Below are 22,079 nucleotides of genomic sequence, written 5' to 3' on the forward strand. Positions count from 1 at the left end.
TAAGCCTTTTTTCTTCTATTATTGGCTGAAGTCGCTGCAAAAATATTCTCTCAAAAACCTTCGATACTACAGGAAGCAGTGAAATGGGTCGGTATGATTTCTTTTCGTGTGATGGTTTGCCAGGTTTCAAGACCATTATTACTTCTGCGACTTTCCATTGATTTGGAATATATTCTAACCTTAAAGTGGCATTCATTATATAGAGGAGGTTTATTAAACCTTTCCGTGGGAGCATTTTAAGAATTTCCGCAGTAATTAAGTCGTATCCGGGTGCTTTTTTTGACTTTAGCTTCTTGATTTCTCTGTTTAATTCGGCGAGTGTAACATTTCTTGTGATTAAGCTTTCACTTGACGTTAAATTCATATTTATACGATCATTCAATGCTTGCCCATTGAATGGTTTGAATGTGTCCTCTAGGTAATCAGCGAAAACTTTTGCTTTCTCTTTGTCGCTTCTTGCCCATTCATTTTGGTCTTTCATAATCGGAGGTGCTGGAATCTTAGGTTTCTTCGTGGCTTTTATAGCTTTCCATAGAGAGTAGTTAGATTCTTTACCTGCCGTCAAATTTTCAAGGTAATTTTTAGCTTCGCGGTTCTTGAAATCTGATATCATCTTTTTAAGTAAATTACTTAAGTGATTTAAATTAGATTTGTGTTGAGGAGCACGAGTTTGTTGCCATTTTTTGCGCGCTTTTCGCTTTTCTTTAAGAACGTCTTTTATCTCTTGGGGATATTTAGCATCTTTGTACCCTGAAATTTCTCTTTGGCAAGGGGTATTGTTCCATGCGGCTTTTTGGATAATATTCACAAAATTATCTACCGCTGCTTCAAGCTCAAGAGGTGTTTGTAGTGATACCCTTAATTCAACATTATCCTCAATATCTTTCTTAAAGCCTTCCCAGTTAGTTTTACCGTTTGTTAGCCTAGGTGGTATTTCAACTTTAACAAGACTTTCGCTCATAGTGAGAATAACGGGAGAGTGGTCGGAGAAAAGATCAAAGCATTCCGTTATTTTGATTCGATTTGACGGTATTCCCCTGACTATAAAGAAATCAATCAGGTCAGGTATTTTCGAGGTATCTGCCGGCCAATAAGTTGGTTTTCCAGTAGAATGGAAGTCGCAATTATTCTCCATACCGGCTTCGTATAACGCTCGGCCTTTTTGAGATATGCATCTAGAACCCCAAAACGTATGCTTTGCATTTAAGTCGCCGCCGATAATAAAAGTTGGTCTTAGTAGTTTTAGCAAGTTTGAAAATTCCTTTTTATCAATTTTGTACCGCGGAGGGCAGTATGTAGATGAGATATTAAGTACATCATGCTTAGTTTCAACTTGCACACTTATAAGTTGCATCGATTCAAGCTCAATCTTAAGACCTATCGAGTGTTTAATACAATCTTTTATATAAAATGATGCTCCGCCTCTAGCTTTGTTTGACGGGTGAATTGCGTGGTAATCAAGAAAACCGTTGATATTGCATTTTGATTCTTTTTTTTACATGGGTTTCTGATATCAGACAAATGTCAATATCTTTTTCCCGCATAACCATTTCTAATTCTCCAAGTCTTTGCCATAATCCGTTGGCGTTCCATGTTATAATTTTAAGCTTTTCCATCATTTATATTTTGTACAGTGTTGGATAAAATAAAATCTTCGAGTTTAGAAAGCCTTTCAGACATAAATTTGTTAAGTTTTAACTGATCCTCAAATTTTGACAAAATTATAGCCAAGCATTGAGAAAATGCGACAGGTTCGGAATTATTTTTGATTACGGGTGAAGCCGCCATTTCAGCGTATGAGTTTCCATTAAGTTTCTTTGGAGACGTGTTTGATTTTGTTGGCGTTTGATTTTCTTTACCAGTGGCGGGTTTTGTTGTGTTTACCCTTTTAGGGGTCTTAGAAGTTTGGTTCTTTGTGGGTTTTCTTTGGGCATGAATTTTTTCTCGGCGTTTTTGTAGCTCTTTAGCTACTTCACAGCCTCTATAACTTGCCGGGTGACTTCCGTTGCAATTTATGCACTTCGCTGGACTCTTGCTGTTTCCGGTGCAATCTGCAGTTAAGTGTTTTCCCGCGCATTTCACACACCTAGGTTCTTTTTTACAATAAGTTTGTGTGTGGTTGAACCCTTGACAGCGTCTACACTGAGGAACTTGTTTTGTATGTTTTTTTAGAGGTTCGATCTTAACTACGAGGCTAAGTATTCTTTTGATTTTGTAGATTTCCTCTAGTTTTTCTGTTTTATCGAACGTGAGTATAAATAGTGGAAGACCACGTTGTACCACGACTGTTTCTTTATCTTTTTGTTGTCTTTCTTTCTTTACTATGTTTTCCGCATCTAAGATCTTGTAATTCATTTTTTTCTTTAAGATCATTAATGATGTCGGTTTTTTGACATGAAGAGTGTAAGCCCCTCACCACGACGCGTAGGGGTCTTTCCGACTTGTTTTCGTATGTGTACCACTCTGTCGGCATTGATGATAAGCAAAGTTTCTTTTGCTATGGTGTTCTTCGATCATCGAAACTTTGCATATCATCAATGCCGACAACACCATGAACCGTCGAACTGATATGGAAGATGTCAGCCCTCAATACAAACACCTATTGGAGGGGAAGGGAACAAAAAGCTTTTAATATATGTACTATCTGTTGTAAATGTTTTAATTTTGCATTTCCTTAGACATGTTATTTGTTAATTTAACTTTGTTAAGTGGAGACTTGCTCTATGCAGCTCATTTTTAATTATTGCTTTTGTTGTTTTTTACTTAAGTGCAATATTAATGTAACAAGTGTAAGTTTACTATTGTGTTTGATGTATGTAAACAAATTTATAACCTATTTATTAACTTATTTATTAATGTTAATAAAGATTCCTTTGCCATCACCTGATGATGTTCATAGACATGAACGAAACGTCGTGACAATAATACATTTGTTTCATTTGATCTGAAGCCCGTTTCATAACATAGTATCATATACTTAAGACCGAGAGCCGGCAGCATATTTTGGCGTTTTGGTTTAACCGAATAAATGATACACCCAAAAATCATAAAAAATCCCCTGATTTCAAAACTGTGGGTACCAGAAGTTTTGTTTTCACCTTTCCCCCCGCCAGACCACTTTAAAGCATTTTGAAGTGCATTTTTGTAATAAAAAACCTAATAGCTTATTTTGTGTTAGGTATAACCGTATGATGGTAACAAATTAAAATTCTATGTCTATTCCTGGTTTAGAAAATATAAGTTTAAGGCAGCTATACCTAACAGAAAATAAGCTATTAGATTTTTAACTAGAAAATTGCATTTTAAAATGCTTCAAAGCGGTCTGGCGCACAGTGGGACGACCCATAGCAATAAATAAAAAAGTCATCTATTTTAGCGGTACTTTTGAGTGATTGGTAAGACATCTTAAATATGTACTTAGTCTAAATGCGTTAAAATTGTTTGGAATTGTAAACTCGTGCAAAAGTTACAGAGCGACAAACAGTGACTAGCGAAAATTTTTCATAGACAGTGTTTTCTTTTATTATAATTTAAATTTATTGCTAATCTTATTGTGCGCATAACTAATAATTATGCCACGGATATTAATATTGATCAAGGTATAATAAATCATATTTTGATATAAAAAATTGTGTTTACTTCGTGGTTTATTTAATATGAAGTCTGAAGTGCATGAATTTTTTATTAAATGTGAATTTCGGATTTAAGTGAGGTTTTTAAAAATCGCTTAAATTTTCATATTGATATTTTTCTTGTTTTGTGATGCTCTATATATATATTAACTAAATCATGAAAAGAAGTTTTGCGCAAATTTGCTCTTTTTCAAATATTGACGTTTTTGTAGGTTTAACTCCAACAATCAAAAATTTTGATCTTTTAAAAACGTGGATTGAAAGTAAGAAATCCGTAAAAATTATGAGTTTGAAGTTTATTAAGCAATCCAATTTGCAACTGAAAATCAAAATAAAGCTTAAGAAACATTAAAAAGATCAGAAAAAATAAAAGTTGAACTCAAAAAAAAAGGTTCGCTGCTCAGCTCTTTTATTTCCATAGCAGGTGGCGGGAAAGGGCATTTATAGCGGGTTGCTGCATGTACTTTTGAGTTTATAAGATAGATATTAAATGTAATAAGTGATAACAGGCAAAATATTTAGTTTCCAATCATTAAAACAAGAGATATTAATTTCGCCGTTTTTCCCATACACTCGTCCCATTGTGTGGCGGGGCGAAAGCTGAAAACAAAACTTCTGGTACCCACAGTTTTGAAATCAGGGGATTTTTTATGATTTTTTGGTGTATCATTTATTCGGTTATACCAAAACGCCAAAAGTTGATTTTTTACTGCACTTTGGATGCGTCTGGCAAGGAAAAGCTGAAAAAGATCACTGCCAGACTTTTTCCGTTGACATACTGTGGTGCATATCCAGATATGTATGTACACTAGGGTGGGTCAAAAAAATCGAAATTCTTTTTTTTGAATTGGTACTCCGAAAAATCGATTGCTAGACCCCTCTAGAATATACACACGAAATATGAGCTCTTTATATTAATGGGAAGGTCCTCCGCTTTGCAATTTTCCATTTTTACATCAAGCTTCTACTAAAAAAAAAAAATAATTTTTTTATTAATTGACTTTTTAGCAAATTTCTTTTCATATTCCCTTAGGAAATTGAACGCTCTACAAAAAAGGCCTTCTACTCTTTTTTCGTTTATCTAACCGTTGAATAGATATTTGAGGTCCAAAAATTGAGAAAATCTTTAAAAATTCGTTTTTTGTTCTTAATTTTGTAACAAATTGAAAAATTATAATGATCAAACGCGCAAGACATATTCTTGCTGCAAATTGATTGTTCCACAAAAAAGGTCTTAATAATTTTTTTCATTAATCTAACCATTCTAAAGATATTCGAGGTCAAAGTTAAAAAAAAATAATAAAAACATTTTATATTTTTAAAAATTTTCCAGCTGACTGAAAATTCATTATTTTCAATTTAGCAAGACGTATTCTTGTAGGGGCTTAAACGTTCTACAAAAAATCCCTTGGCATCAAATTGATTGCTTTAACCGTTTAGAAGATATTCGTATCCAAATCGCAATGTATACGGGTCATAAGAAAACTATTGAAATCAGTGAGCATTGGTTTGGATACGAATATTTTCTAAACGGTTAAAGCAATCAATTTGATTCCAAGGAATTTTTTGTAGAACGTTTAAGTCCCTACAAGAATATATTTTGCTAATTTGAAAATAATGAAGTTTCAGTGAATTAGAATTTTTTAAAAATATAAAATGTTTTTATATTTTTTTTTTTAACTTTGACCTCGAATATCTTTAGAATGGTTAGATTAATGAAAAAACTTAATAAGAACTTTTTTGTGGAGCAATCAATTTCCAGCAAGAATACATATGTCTTGCGCGTTTGATCATTATAATTTTTCAATTTGTTACAAAATTAAGAACAAAAAACGAATTTTTAAAGATTTTCTCGATTTTTGGACCTCAAATATCTATTCAACGGTTAGAGCGTTCAATTTCCTACAAGAATATGAAAAGAAATTTGCTAAAAAGTCAATTAATAAAAAAATTATTTTTTTTTAGTAGAAGCTTGATGTAAAAATGGAAAATTGCAAAGCGGAGGACCTTCCCATTAATATAAAGAGCTCATATTTGGTGTGTATATTCTAGAGGGGTCTAGCAATCGATTTTTCGGAGTACCAAATCAAAAAAAAAAATTTCGATTTTTTTGACCCACCCTAATGTACACACTCGAATTTCGGTTATACCAAAACTGCCAAAATATGCTGCCGGCTCTTAGACTAACTAAAAGGTCATCACCACCAGCCTTTGAAAGGGTCAACCATAATATTTTGTGCTCTAAGTTACGACATTATTTTGGTTTTACTCAAAGAGCGGCCAACCTAATCAAGAGTTACCTGAACAATAGATTACAGAAGGTTGTGATTGGGCCTAAGGAATCAGGTCTCAAAAATCTTAAATCGGGTGTACCATAGGGCTCTATTTTGGGCCCGATACTTTTCTGTATGTATGTAAATGATTTACCAAAAGTATGTAGAAGTGTTTCGGTTCATCTATATGCAGATGACGTACAGTTTTATTTATCGCGACCACTTGGCCTCAATGAAGATTTGGTTTGTAGAATCAATGAGGATTTGATAGCAATACACGACTGGTCCCGTACAAATAGACTTACTTTAAATGAGTCCAAAACGCAACTGATGTTGATTTCCAAAAGTAACTTTTATATTGAAACTCTCTCGCCTATACTGCCGTGCTAAGCAAAAAGGGCGTATGAGCCAAAAATCGAAAAATGAATTTGAGGCATATTTGGAAACGTTTAACTGCATCTTATTTTTGTATGAAATAAAAAATTCGCATTTCCAACTAGAAATAGCTCAAAACCACCAATGAAAAAAGGCGCATACCACTTTTTATCATTTTACTAAGCAAAAAGGGCGTATAAACCATTTGCTAAGCAAAAAGGGCACATATGCCATAATTGTGTGCTTATGTTCCTTTCTTGCTTAGTATCTCACAACTTGTTTGGCTCATACGCCTTTTTTCTCATTCTTTGTATCCTTAATTTTTTGGCTCGACAACTGTGCAGCGCAGAGCCGGTTTTAGGGGGGGGGCAGCCTGGGCCATCGCCCAGGGGCGCAAGAATTGAGGGGCGCCGCAGGCGCCCCGAACTTTTACAAAAGTTATATAAATAACGAAGTCTTTCCAATCGATGTTTTATTTTTTCTTACATTCACAAAGGCGCCCCAATTTGTTTCTATTTTACATTTTCAACGGCGCTCGTATTGTTTGTCCTAAACTTTTTGAAGAATGAAGGCGCCCCCCAATTTTGGGTTAATTTATTTGGCTTCCGGAAGGACAATGGTGTCCAAAATCTTCGTTCATCTTTGAAGAACAAGGCGCCCCAATTTCTTTTGAAAGACTAAAGCAATCCTAATATTCCTCCAACCAATTTAATTTTTACAAAGGTGCCCCTATAGTAATGAATAAGGAAAGAGAAGGGAGACGGACAGAATCCCGAAATTAAAAATCCAGAAAGCCCAAAATCCAGAAAACCCTAAATTCCGAAAACCCAAAAACACAAAATCCCGAAAACCCACAATCCCAAAATCCCGAAAACCCAATATCCAGAAATGCCAAAATTCACAGCTTCTCCATTTCTCATAAAAACTACGTTTGTGTGTGAGAATAAAAAAATAGGTCTGTTCGTTGTTCCCCCCTCCAGGGCACTCTAAGTCATTTCAATTAACTGTGAAAAAATCAGAGTTTCTCGGGTTTTCATTTTACATCGAACACCTCAGAGCTTTAGTTTCATCAGCGAACATCGAACACAGAGGAAATAACTTTGGTTGAAAAAGGAGCTACAAAAAACGCTTGACAACGAATTCGGAGCGACCCAGAGTGCCCTAGAGCTCACAACGAACAAACCTTATACTTATAAAGGTATGTTGTTTTCGATTGGCCGTCCGGAAGCGCCTGGAATCATTAAGAAGCGTGCTGCAAGTTTTTTATTCTCCTAGTGAAAAAAACAAAACACAATATTTGATTTTTCACCAATACAGATATTAAATTTTAGAATTGGGTGGAAGCGATTCAAAGTTTTTTATTGGATTTCAGAATGAGTGAATCATTGAGTGATTCCAATCGAAAACGACATTAATGTACCTAGTTGAAAAAGTTTTTGAAAAAATATTGTTCAAATAAGACCAATTGTACCTAATCTCTAAATGTGTTTAAACAAAAAAGTCAGAGATAAATTGAGCCTAAATGACATGAATAATTAATTTTTTTTTTTAAGTTAACCTTTTTAAGTTAATACACTGCACATTTTTAATAAATGCATTACCAAGTATATGAGAGGTAAGACATAATCTGCTATTGCTTTTTTTCGTGATTTTAAAAAATTGTTTTTAGATGAATTTTTTTTTAGAGGCGCCACTTGCAATCTTGCCCAGGGGCGCCGGTAGTGCTTAAACCGGCACTGGTGCAGCGCAGAACAAGAACTGGACTTTGTTTAATTTTTTTATTTACATTGAATTCTGCGAGGAACTCAACATTAAAGAAATTATTTTAAAGTTTTTTGAACCAGGACACACATTTATGTCGGCCGATTCATTTCACCATCAGGTCGAAAGTTCATTAAAAAAAAAAAACAAAAAAAAGTCTACGATATGCTTGGTTTCAAAAACTGCCTCCAAAGAAGCAATCGGGTAATGTTGAAGTTGTGGAATTGCAAATTGAAAATTTTTTCGATTGGGAAGATCAAACTTCTTAATACGAACTTAAAAAAATAGATCCAAGAATATACCTACACGATGGTAGAGGTGAAATTTCCAAAAACGAAGTACTCCCTATGGTACAAAAAAAATTAATGAAAGCTATACAGAATTAAATTTTCTCAAAGCGAATGTCTTAAAATATGGGATTAAAAAGCCTGTCGCAAAACAAATACCCCGAGGCATTTCGTTAACGAGAAAAAACGATCTTATCCTGAAACTAAGCAAAATTTTACCAGAAAACCGGCTTAATTTCTGGAAAACACTTCGCGAAAGCCAAATCGAGAATAGTTTGGAAAATGACTGAAATAGAGAGATCTCATTTTTGCTTTTTTGTTATTCTTTTTTGTATAATAAACTTTATATTCGTTATGTTTCATGTTGAATAATTGTTATTTTTGTTGTTTTTTTGTTTGTTTTTTTAGTAAGTTATTTTATTTTATTTAAATTATGAATAAATGTCTAAATGTTCATATTGAATTGTTATTTTTTTTTATAAAAAACTTTATATTCGTTATGTTCCATGTTGAATTGTTATTTTTGTTTGTTTTTTTAATAAGTTATTTTTTTTTAAATTATGAATAAATATCTGTTGCTTATGAAATGTTATAATCATTTTTTAATTTATTGGTTTCAGTTAAATACAAATTTTTGGCCATTTTTTCGAATCTTTTCATTTACCAAAAGGGCACATTTGCATTCTTTTTGTGTTTTACTCACCAAAAAGGGCGTAGTTATGTCCATATTCTTTTAAAATTTTGAAAAATATTTAATTCAAAGTTGCGAAAACCAGAAACAATAAAATTCAAACTACAAAAATGGATATGCGCCCTTTTTGTTTAGCACGGCATTGCACATCTTATGTGTTTTACTAAGCAAAAAGGGCGTATGTCCATTTTCTCTTAAAATACGCAACAATTTTTAAAATCATGAATGCCATAAAATAATAAACTTTTTTAAAAGAATATATCGTTTTTTAAAATTTTGAAAAATATTAAATTTAAGGGTGCGAAGTCCAGAAACAGTAAAATTCATTTATCTCGAAACTACAAAAATGGATATGCGCCCTTTTTGCTTAGCACGGCAGTATATCTCTTTCACATAATAAATTATCATTTTTAAGTAATGTAACTACCCTTGGCTTCAAATTAAACTATCCTGCATTTACCATATTAATTATGTTGTTGGTCGAATCCGAAAATTAAGGTTATCGGCGTCATTTACTCCTCAAGAAACTAGATTGACACTTCTAAAGACTCTTATTTTGCCCCTGATATGTTATTCTGATACTGGACTCAGTATCTCAAAACAAAATCCAAGTTGCATTTAACAATGCAGTTCGGTATGTGTTTGGACTTCGCAGATATGACCACATTACCCAATACAATTTACTGGTGTTAGGTTGCTCACCATCACGTTTCTTAGATGCAAGATTTTAATATTTATGCAAAAGTTAATAAACACAAAACAACCTTACATCTTTTTGAAAAGTTGCAATTCGCACAATCGCGTAGAACTCTCAATTTTATCATTCCTACGTATAACTATTTAAAATCATCACGTTTGTTTTTTGTATACATTTCTAGGATGTGGAATGCTTTGCCAACAAGTATTAAACAAATAACCCTTTCTTCACGTTTTAAGACTGCTATACTTAAATATGTATCTGGACGCTCCTCGTAGATATACATATTATACATATAAAAGCAGAAACACAATCACGCTTTGCCGTGTCGATTTTGATAACTGCCAAAAGTTCAACTATACGAAATCTGTGTAACCTCACACAATGACGCTTTTTCTACGTACGCTTTTTTTGACAAACGTATCGAAACGTAAGGAAGCGAGCAAAAGTTCAACTAGGCTGAACTTTTGCTCGCTTTCTGACATTTAAAGCTGAAACACAATCACGCTTTGCCGTCGATTTTGACAACTGCGAAAAGTTCAACTATAGGAAATCTGTGTATCCTCACACAATGACGCTTTTCTTACGTACGCTTTTTGGACAAACGTAAGGAAACGTAAGAAAGCGAGCAAACCCTTCAAGCAAGAAAACGGAGTCCAGAAAAGACAGTCCGACCTCCGACCGCGAAAAGCGGGGTTGCACTCACACACTTGCAACTTTTTGTGTATGAACACAAAGTCTAAGAGAATCGTGGTGAAAACTGAGAAAAGGAAAAAAAAGTAGACAGACATAGCCAACAAGAGCAAAAGCGTCATTTTGTTATTTTTTGTTGAAGTGTTTAGTCGCGTCGTGTCTCGTGTCGTTGTTTGTATAATGTTAGTTTATTAATTATAAACAATTTTATTAAATTATAAACAATATGGAAAACAAAAAAGGTATGTTTTATATATCGCTCAAAGTGTTTGGGTTAAAATGTTGTTTCTTCTTGTGTTGTAGATGTAGTCTCTAATGAAGAAACATCTAGAAGGTGAAACATGCGATTGGGTATCTAAAAAAACACCAACAACGGCAGCAGCATCAAATGAAATAAAGTGAAAAAAAAAATGTATTGTATTTTATATTGTATTTTTGTGAAAATTTCGTTTGCCAAAATAAAATAAAAAATAACAGTTTCAGTGAAAAAAAAAATAAATCTTGTTCTTTTTTTGGTCGCAAATGCGAAATGTCATCCCTTTCTTATTCCTCTTTCTGGTAGGTTTTCGCTGCTCCGGCTCAGGTCCGCCTTCGGCTCCGTTTTCTCGGAATGGAGATTTTCACCACACCAATACATATGCAATCGACTTCGCGGTGATTATAATTTCCATACTAATTTGAGCCGCCTTCGGACCGGTTTCTGATCCGAAGTCGGACTCAGCTCCGCCTCAGGCGGAGCGGATTCGGACCGAGGTCGGACCTGTTTGCTTGAAGGGAAAGTTCAACCAGACTGAACTTTTAACAGACATAGTTACAGTTTCCCACATTATTATTGCGCCAAATGTGAATACAAAAAAAAAAATTATTGCAAAACTATGTATAATTTTTAATTTCTCTATATAGATTTTGCACAAAAAAACGACATCGAGATATTTTAAATCAAAACAATTTACGTATTAAAAACAAAAAAAATTTAATGATGTTTTAGACTGAGTTTTATTGTTAAAAACAATATATTTTGATTGGTTTTGTTTTTATAACTATAGGATTAAAGAATAAAGAATTCCTATGCATTTTTTAAACACATTAATATCCTTTTTCATTTTTCCACAATTAAATCAAGATAAAGACTTGGCCCAATAATTTTGTGAGTGACTGTGTTTTTTTTATTTGACAGCAGATTTTATGTTGCAATCAGCTGTTCAAAGTCAAAGTGACAGAAGCGCGCTTTGACCCTTCAAGCAAACAGGTCCGACCTCGGTCCGAATCCGCTCCGCCTGAGGCGGAGCTGAGTCCGACTACGGATCAGAAACTGGTCCGAAGGCGGCTCAAATTAGTATGGAAATTATAATCACCGCGAAGTCGATTGCATATGTATTGGTGTGGTGAAAATCTCCATTCCGAGAAAACGGAGCCGAAGGCGGACCTGAGCCGGAGCAGCGAAAACCTACCAGAAAGAGGAATAAGAAAGGGATGACATTTCGCATTTGCGACCAAAAAAAGAACAAGATTTATTTTTTTTTCACTGAAACTGTTTTATTTTTTATTTTATTTTGGCAAACGAAATTTTCACAATAAATACAATATAAAATACAATACATTTTTTTTTCATTTTATTTCATTTGATGCTGCTGCTGTTGTTGGTGTTTTTTTAGATACCCAATCGCATGTTTCACCTTCTAGATTTTTCTTCATCATTAGAGATTACATCTACAACACAAGAAGAAACAACATTTTAACCCAAACACTTTGAGCGATATATAAAACATACCTTTTTTGTTTTCCATATTGTTTATAATTTAATAAAATTTATTGTTTATAATTAATAAACTAACATTATACAAACAACGACACGAGACACGACGCGACCAAACACTTCAACAAAAAATAACAAAATGACGCTTTGGCTCTTGTTGGCCTTGTCTTTCTTTTCCTTTTCTCATTTTTTACCACGATTCTCGTTCGACTTTGTATTCATACACAAAAAGTTGCAAGTGTGTGAGTGCAAGCCCGATTTTCGCGGTCTGAGGTCGGAGTTTCTTTGTTGAACTCAGTTTTCTTGCTTGAAGGGGAGGATTTCTCAACGTAACGCAACGAAGCGACGCCCTAAAGCGTGATTGTGTTTCAGCTTTTATTTATCAGATATAGTTACAGTCACCCACATAATTATAGGGCCAAATAAGAATAAAAAAAAATAAATTGTTCCAATACTAGGTGTGCTTTTTTGTTTATCTATATAGATTTTGCACTAAAAAACGACATCGAGATAGAAACAATTTACGTATTAAAAATAACAATAATTTAATGATGTGGTAGACTGAGTTTTATTGTTAATTCTCTTTAAAATAGAATTTATTTTGATTGATTTATTCGGACCGAGGTCGGACCTGTTTGCTTGAAGGGTCAAAGCGCGCTTCTGTCACTTTGACTTTGAACAGCTGATTGCAACATAAAATCTGCTGTCAAATAAAAAAAACACAGTCACTCACAAAATTATTGGGCCAAGTCTTTATCTTGATTTAATTGTGGAAAAATGAAAAAGGCAGGTAAAGAATCTAACTACTCTCTATGGAAAGCTATAAAAGCCACGAAAAAACCTAAGATTCCAGCACCTCCGATTATGAAAGACCAAAATGAATGGGCAAGAAGCGACAAAGAGAAAGCAAACGTTTTCGCTGATTACCTAGAGGAAACATTCAAACCATTCAATGGGCAAGCATTGAATGATAGTATAAATATGAATATAACGTCAAGTGAAAGCTTCATCACAAGAAATGTTACGCTTGCCGAATTAAACAAAGAAATTAAGAAGCTAAAGTCAAAAAAAGCTCCAGGATACGACTTAATTACTGCGGAAATTCTTAAAATGCTCCCACGGAAAGGTTTGATAAACCTCCTATACATAATGAATGCCACTCTTAGGTTAGAATATATTCCAAACCAATGGAAAGTCGCAGAAGTAATAATGGTCTTGAAACCTGGCAAACCATCACATGAAAAGAAATCATACAGACCCATTTCACTGCTTCCAGTTGTATCAAAGGTTTTTGAGAGAATATTTTTACAGCGCCTCCAGCCAATAATAGAAGAAAAAGGTCTTATACCTGAACACCAGTTCGGTTTTAGAAGCAAGCACTCGACGATTGATCAAGTACATAGAATCACCGATGTCATTGAGAAAGCTCTTGAAGAAAAGAAAATTTGTTCAGCGGTCTTTTTAGATGTGTCTCAAGCTTTTGATAAAGTATGGCACGAGGGTCTCAAATTCAAGTTAAGACAAGTCCTACCTGAAGGACTCTTTATCATTCTTAGAGAATATCTAGAGAACAGAATTTTTCGCGTTAGGCACGGAAATGATTACTCAGACTTTAGGGAAATAGTGGCTGGGGTACCACAAGGTAGTGTTTTAGGTCCCATTCTGTACCTTCTATTCACACGCGATATACCTCAAACAGAAAACACAATTGTAGCTACTTTTGCTGACGACACCGCAATACTTGCAGTAGGCAAAACAATTAACGAATCGACAAGTAAATTGCAAAATGCCCTTAATAATGTCAATGAATGGACAAAAACGTGGCGAATAGCGCTTAACGAATTTAAGTCAGTCCACGTGGACTTTACATATAAGAAAATAAATAGACTACCTGTTTTTATTAATACTACTCAAGTCCCATTTGCAAATGAGGCAAAATATCTCGGGATGACTCTCGACGCGAAATTAAAATGGAAACCGCATGCTAAAAATAAATGTGATCAATTAAATATTAAGTTAAGAGAAATGTACTGGTTGCTCGGACAACATTCTAGACTTAGTATTGAAAACAAATTATTAGTTTACAAGCAAGTACTTAAGCCTGTCTGGACATATGGTATTCAACTCTGGGGTTGTACCCGCGATACAAATTTAAATAGATTACAAACCTTTGAAAATAAATTATTAAGATCAATTGTAAATGCGCCGTGGTATATAAGAAACGAAGATCTTCACAGGGATCTTGGAATCCCCACGGTTCGCGAAGAAATAAAAACTTTTGCCCAAAAACATCGAAAACGGTTAGTCGAACATACTAATAGAACAATACTAGAAATACTCGACGAGACAAACTTAGTACGACGTTTGCGAAGGACTAAACCTTCCGATTTGGTACAGTGAAATTTTTCAATTTAATTCCTTTATTTCAAAATATCGGCATTGATTAATATAAATTTATATGTTTTAGAGATTTTATTTGTTTAACTTCCTTTAAAGTATTTTTTTGATAACAAAATTTAAACCATTACTTAAATGATTTAATTTAAAACGAATGTTATTTATTTATTTTTAAATATCATCAGTAGGAACTTTCATCGGAAAGTTACCTACAACACGTAACTTAACTTCGAGAAAGATAAATTGCTAGATAAGTTCCATCTGAACTTAGTTGCAATCGGGAGGAGGAGGTGGTTTTAGTGGTTAAGAGTCCCACATATCTATGAGCACGCGTTTTCCGGGCCTCATAGAATCTTTTGAAGATTTCAACACCTACCCACGGACAAAAAAAAAAAAAAAAAAAAAAAAAAAAAATTTTGATTGGTTTTGCTTTTATAACTATAGGATTAAAGAATAAACAATTTGTTATGTATTTTCCAACACATTATAATATCCTTCTTCATTTTTAAACATTTAAATCAAGATAAACCCTTGGCCCAATAATTTTGTGAGTGACTGTTTTTTTTTTTTTTTTTTTTTTTTTGACAGCACATTTTATGTTTCAATCAGCTCTTCAAAGTCAACGTGACAGAAGCGCGCTTTGAGGATTTCTCAACGTAACGCGTGATTGTGTTTCTGCTTTAAATCCTTACCAAATCTCTTAAACTCCTTTTTTCTTATCCAATCTTCATGTATTCTCTTTCTGCTTCATTTGAAACAATATTTTCTTATACCTATTGAATTCAAATGTATTTATAAATGATTTATATATTATTTTATTTAGTTAAAAGTTTGTTTTTTATAAAAATTATTGAATTTAATGATAATTAGTACTGTAAAAGACTTTGTCTTACTTGTACATACATTTAAAAATTGAAATTGACGTCTATCGAAAAATACGGAAAAATTTGTTTTAAAGTCGCTCCTGTAAAAAAAAGCATCAAATTACTAGTTTTCTAACACGAAAAAGCCATAAAAGTGTGTTAAAAGTGTTGTTTAAAGATAAAAGAAGCAATCTTTATAATCTCATGTGAGTTTTAGACCTGTAAGGTATTTTATTATAAGCTTTGAAACTGAGTGCTAACAACACCAAACATAACCACAATCTAAACTATACACACAACTAATTTATGTCAACAATAAATAAGCGAAATAAGCGAAACTTCTCCTGAAACCTTTAATTCAGAAAAAAGACCTCAATACTGCAATAATATGCCTGATGAATTAGTTGGAACTATGAGTAAATCAGAACTTTCTAGTTTGGTTTGTGAGCTTCTCGACTCGAAAATGAAAAATACAGCCACGAAGAGTGACATTGAAGCAATATCAGTTGCACACCAAAAAATTAAAGAGCTAAACCATCAACCCTTCAAGCAAATAGGTCCGACCTCGGTCCGAATCCGCTCCACCTGCTGCTGTTGTTGGTGTTTTTTTAGATACCCAATCGCATGTTTCACCTTCTAGATTTTTCTTCATCATTAGAGATTACATCTACAACACAAGAAGAAACAACATTTTAACCCAAACACTTTGAGCGATATATAAAACATACCTTTTTTGTTTTCCATATTGTTTATAATTTAATAAAATTGTTTATAATTAATAAACTAACATTATACAAACAACGACACGAGACACGACGCGACCAAACACTTCAACTTCAAAAATAACAAAATGACGCTTTGGCTCTTGTTGGCCTTGTCTTTCTTTTCCTTTTCTCATTTTTCACCACGATTCTCGTTCGACTTTGTGTTCATACACAAAAAGTTGCAAGTGTGTGAGTGCAAGCCCAATTCCGCGGTCTGAGGTCGGAGTTTCTTTGTTGAACTCAGTTTTCTTGCTTGAAGGGAATTGGCAAACAAAATTCAAGTTTTGGAAACAAAATACGAAATCCTGAGGTGCGTTCTTTTTCTAACAATAGTTAACTATTGTTAACTATCGTTAACCCTTCTTATACGCAAAATTTTTAGTTGATGATTACCAACACATATTATATTTTACAGTGAAAACTCACTGTAAACTATATTATTTTAGGGGAATTTGATTAAATTCGTGCACCTAAATAGAATATTGCCCGTGGTCTGGCAAATATTAAGAAGAAGAAGAAAACGTAAACAAGAATTTGTTTTTGTTTTATGGACTTTATGAAATTAATTCAATTTCATGTTTTGTTTGACCTTTAGTCCAAAATAATGCGTTTCGCCCAGGCACAACAGTTGGGCTCATGATCCCAAAAGTATTCTGAAAAGAAATTTAGCAGGTGGAAGCATAAATGACAGAAGATGACAACAGCCCTTCAAGCAAGAAAACTGAGTTCAACAAAGAAACTCCGTCCTCAGACCGCGAAAATCGGGCTTGCACTCACACACTTGCAACTTTTTGTGTATGAACACAAAGTCGAACGAGAATCGTGGTGAAAAATGAGAAAAGGAAAAGAAAGACAAGGCCAACAAGAGCCAAAGCGTCACTTTGTTATTTTTTGTTGAAGTGTTTGGTCGCGTCGTGTCTCGTGTCGTTGTTTGTATAATGTTAGTTTATTAATTATAAACAATTTTATTAAATTATAAACAATATGGAAAACAAAAAAGGTATGTTTTATATATCGCTCAAAGTGTTTGGGTTAAAATGTTGTTTCTTCTTGTGTTGTAGATGTAATCTCTAATGATGAAGAAAAATCTAGAAGGTGAAACATGCGATTGGGAATCTAAAAAAACACCAACAACAGCAGCAGCATCAAATGAAATAAAATGAAAAAAAAAAAATGTATTGTATTTTATATTGTATTTATTGTGAAAATTTCGTTTGCCAAAATAAAATAAAAAAATAAAACAGTTTCAGTGAAAAAAAAAATAAATCTTGTTCTTTTTTTGGTCGCAAATGCGAAATGTCATCCCTTTCTTATTCCTCTTTCTGGTAGGTTTTCGCTGCTCCGGCTCAGGTCCACCTTCGGCTCCGTTTTCTCGGAATGGAGATTTTCACCACACCAATACATATGCAATCGACTTCGCGGTGATTATAATTTCCATACTAATTTGAGCCGCCTTCGGACCAGTTTCTGATCCGAAGTCGGACTCAGCTCCGCCTCAGGCGGAGCGGATTCGGACCGAGGTCGGACCTGTTTGCTTGAAGGGAGCCCTTCAAGCAAGAAAACTGAGTTCAACAAAGATACTTCGACCTCAGAACGCGAAAATCGGGGTTGCACTCACACACTTGCAACTTTTTGTGTATGAACACAAAGTCGAACGAGAATCGTGGTGAAAAGTGAGAAATGGAAAAAAAAGTGAAACAGACATAGCCAACAAGAGCAAAAGCGTCATTTTGTTATGTTTCGTTGAAGTGTATAGTCGCGTCGCGTCGTGTCTCGTTTCGTTGTTATTATAATATTAGTATAATTATAAACAATTATATCAAATTATAAACAATATGGAAACAAAAGGTATGTTGTATATATCGCTCAAAGTGTTTGGATTAAAGTGATGTGTTTCTGCTTGTGTTGTAGATGTAATCTCTAATGATGAAGAAAAAGGCAGAAGGTGAAACATGCGATTGGGCATCTAAAGAAACACCAACAACAGCAGTAGCAACAAATAAAATAAAATGAAAAAAATGTATTGTATCTTATATTGTATTTATTGTGAAAATTTCGTTTGCCAAAATAAAATAAAAAATAAAACAGTTTCAGTGAAAAAAAAATAAATCTTGTTCTTTTTTTGGTCGCAAATGCGAAACGTCATCCCTTTTTTATTCCTCTTTCTGGTAGGTTTTCGCTGCTCCGACTCGGGTCCGCCTTCGGCTCAGTTTTCTCGGAATGGAGATTTTCACCACACTCCGGCCTCCGACCGAGAAAAACGGGGTTGCACTCACACACTTGCAACTTTTTGTGTATGAACACAAAGTCGAATGAGAAGCGTGGTGAAAAAGAGTGAAAAGGAAAAAAGAACGTAGGAAAGACAAGGGCAAAACAAAAACAAAACAGCGTCATTTTGTTATTCCATTTGTGAAGTGTCTCGTGTCGTGTCTTGTTTAGTTAATTGTTTTTAAAATATATTAAATAATAATACAAAAATATGTAAAATTTACTATGAAATATGAAAAATGTTGTGTTTGCAAGTCGCGATTTTCAATGTGCAACCGGGAAGTGAAAGTTCGAAAAATTAAGAAAAAAAAATATTTTGGCTTGAGACGACATCATTAGCGAAATGAAAGAATTCTGCACAACACCAACAACCAGCAGCAACAACAAATGAATTAAAAGTCTTAATGTATTTTAAGTTTTATATTGTATTTATTCTGATTAAAATAAAAGTTTGTTTGTCAAAATAAAAAAAATTCAACGAAAAAAAAATTTATATTGTTCTTTTTTTGGTCGCCAATGCGTCATTTCTTTTTTTTTTGTTCCTTTTTCTGGTAGGTTTTCGCAGCTCCGACTCGGGTACTACTTCGGCTCCATTTTCTTGGAGTGGAGATTTTCACCACACCAATACATATGCAATCGGCTTCGCGGTGATTATAATTTCCATACTAATTTGAGCCGCCTTCGGACCCGTTTCTGAGTGGAAGTCGGACTCAGCTCCGCCTGAGGCGGAGCGGATTCGGACCGAGGTCGGACTTGTTTGCTTGAAGGAAGGCCTTCAAGCAAGAAAACGGAGTTCAGAAAAGACACTCCGACCTCCGACCGATGAAAACGGGGTTGCACTCACACACTTGCAACTTTTTTGTATGAACACAAAGTCGAAGGAGAAATCGTGTTGAAAAAACAATACATTTGAAATTGGCTCCGCGGTGATTATAATTTCCATACTAATTTGAGCGGCCTTCGGACCCGTTTCTGAGTGGAAGTCGGACTCAGCTCCGCCTGAGGCGGAGCGGATTCGGACCGAGGTCGGACTCGTTTGCTTGAAGGGTATGGACTTACAACCCACCCAAGTGGGTCAAAAGTTCACACAAAATTCCTGTGGACTTTTGGCCCATCAATTAAAAATGTATAACCAATTAGGAAAGCAAAAATTCCTTATTCGGCTGAGTTCTCAAATTCTAATTTTTTCGCAATATCTCTCCAAAACATTTATAAAAAAGTGATCAAATATCTTTAAGATTCGAGTGAATTTTAGAAAATTACTTTAATAAGTACTCAAAACTGGAACAATCGTCAATTTTCGAAAGTTTCATTAAATGTTCAATTGCTGTCATGAAATTAGTAAAAGTGAAATAAGACCCGTTTCTGAGTGGAAGTCGGACTCAGCTCCGCCTGAGGCGGAGCGGATTCGGACCGAGGTCGGACTCGTTTGCTTGAAGGGTATGGACTTACAACCCACCCAAGTGGGTCAAAAGTTCACACAAAATTCCTGTGGACTTTTGGCCCATCAATTAAAAATGTATAACCAATTAGGAAAGCAAAAATTCCTTATTCGGCTGAGTTCTCAAATTCTAATTTTTTCGCAATATCTCTCCAAAACATTTATAAAAAAGTGATCAAATATCTTTAAGATTCGAGTGAATTTTAGAAAATTACTTTAATAAGTACTCAAAACTGGAACAATCGTCAAAGTTTCATTAAATGTTCAATTGCTGTCATGAAATTAGTAAAAGTGAAATTGGTTTTACTTCAATTTTCAACATTTATAAACATACAATTATTCAAAAGCTTTTTAAAACATTTGAATACACATTGAAAACATTAAATGAAAAAATCCCGTTTTGGCAATTGTATAATACCGCACACCATATATGTACATATATATTAGACTGGACCAAAAAAAATAAAATATTTTTTTTTTTTGAAAGTTACTTCGAAAATCTTGTTCAGGATTATGAAAAAAAAAATTGGTGAAAATTTTGAGCCGTTAAAAATAATTTTAAGAGGTCTATCATCGGTGTTTTTTATTTTTATACATGATATGATGTGTTACAACAGAACTGCTAGACGATCAAAGTAAAAAAAAAATCTGTTCATTTTTTCTTATATAAAATTAAATTTCCTACAAAAAAGATCTGATTGAAAATTTTCGTCAGGCGAGCCGTATTCGAGTAATTAAGCTTTTTAAATCGAAGTGTTTTTTCAATTTGACTGTTTCACTTTGGAATTTTGTGATGAGCAAATAAGTGGATAGAAAAATAAAACCACGACAGATTCTTATAGGAAATTTAATTCTCTACAAAAAAGGTCTCCTAGTAATTTTCCCTAAATTGAGTTCTGAAGAAGTTATTCACGATTTAAAAATTGATTTTTTAATTTTTTTCTCGATTTAAATCGTGAATAACTTCTTCAGAACTCAATTTAGGGAAAATTACTAGGAGACCTTTTTTGTAGGGAATTAAATTTCCTATAAGAATCTGTCGTGGTTTTATTTTTCTATTCACTTATTTGCTCATCACAAAATTCCAAAGTGAAACAGTCAAATTGAAAAAAACACTTCGATTTAAAAAGCTTAATTACTCGAGTACGGCTTGTCTGACGAAAATTTTTAATCAGATCTTTTTTGTAGGAAATTTAATTTTATATAAGAATAAATGCACAGAAATTTTTTTTACTTTGATCGTCTAGCAGTTCTGTTGTAACACATCATATCATGTATAAAAATAAAAAACAGATCTGTTGTAACACATCATATCATGTATAAAAATAAAAAACACCGATGATAGACCTCTGAAAATTATTTTTAACGGCTCAAATTTTCACCAAATTTTTTTTTCATCATCCTGAACAAGATTTTCGAAGTAACTTTCAAAAAAAAAAATATATTATTTTTTTGGCCCAGTCTAATATATATAGTTATAACTTGGTAAACGCGAAGCGTTTCCACATCTTTTTCGACATTATGGAGTTCTGGCTCACTTTGTTGTGGGTTTCTGACACCCTTGGGTGGGTTGTAAGTCCATAATTGATTTGTGGACTTATAAGTTATAACCCACCCAAGTGAGTCAGTAGTCCATTATGTGCTTTTGGCCCGTGGACTTATGACCCTGCACCGAAATTTTGTAGCAAAAAATTTATATATTTTATTATATCAATTAAGTTCTAAATTAAATCGGGAATACTTAAAAATAAAAATTTTAAATAATCCAAGTTGTTTGGCATGAGCTATGTACTTCATTTTGAAATTAAACTATAAACTTAAATTGTTTAATTTTCTAATTTGAAACAATTTGATAATAGAAAGCTTAAAATATAACGAAATATTTTACATACCTACTACACTCTCTGAAATAAGAGGATAAGATGTCGGAAAAACTTAAATAGATTTAACGGTAATATTTCAAAAACAAGATGTGATCGAATATTTTTGTCTTCGGATTTGAGTTCAGCAACCCTTTGAAAAAGTATAGTTTAGTCTGGACACCAAAAACCTTGTGGAAATACTTGTGTTATTCAAAGGGTTCTTAAAAGAACGTTTTAAGGTGTTTACATAGTGCTATAGGAAATGATCAAAGAGGTAAAAACTAGTTTTTTGAAAGATCCCTTACCAAACGTTGTAATG

The 22,079-nt window shown here is 33.6% G+C and overlaps 1 protein-coding gene across 9 annotated transcripts in view; it reads right to left on the reverse strand.

Moving 5' to 3' along the window:
* LOC129906888 (zinc finger protein OZF-like) overlaps positions 1 to 22,079 on the reverse strand; it is a 453,260-nt gene that overhangs the window by 329,288 nt on the left and 101,893 nt on the right. The gene's annotated exons all lie outside the window — the stretch shown is intronic.

Source organism: Episyrphus balteatus, chromosome 1, assembly GCF_945859705.1.
Source record: "Episyrphus balteatus chromosome 1, idEpiBalt1.1, whole genome shotgun sequence".
NCBI classification, from domain to species: domain Eukaryota; kingdom Metazoa; phylum Arthropoda; class Insecta; order Diptera; family Syrphidae; genus Episyrphus; species Episyrphus balteatus.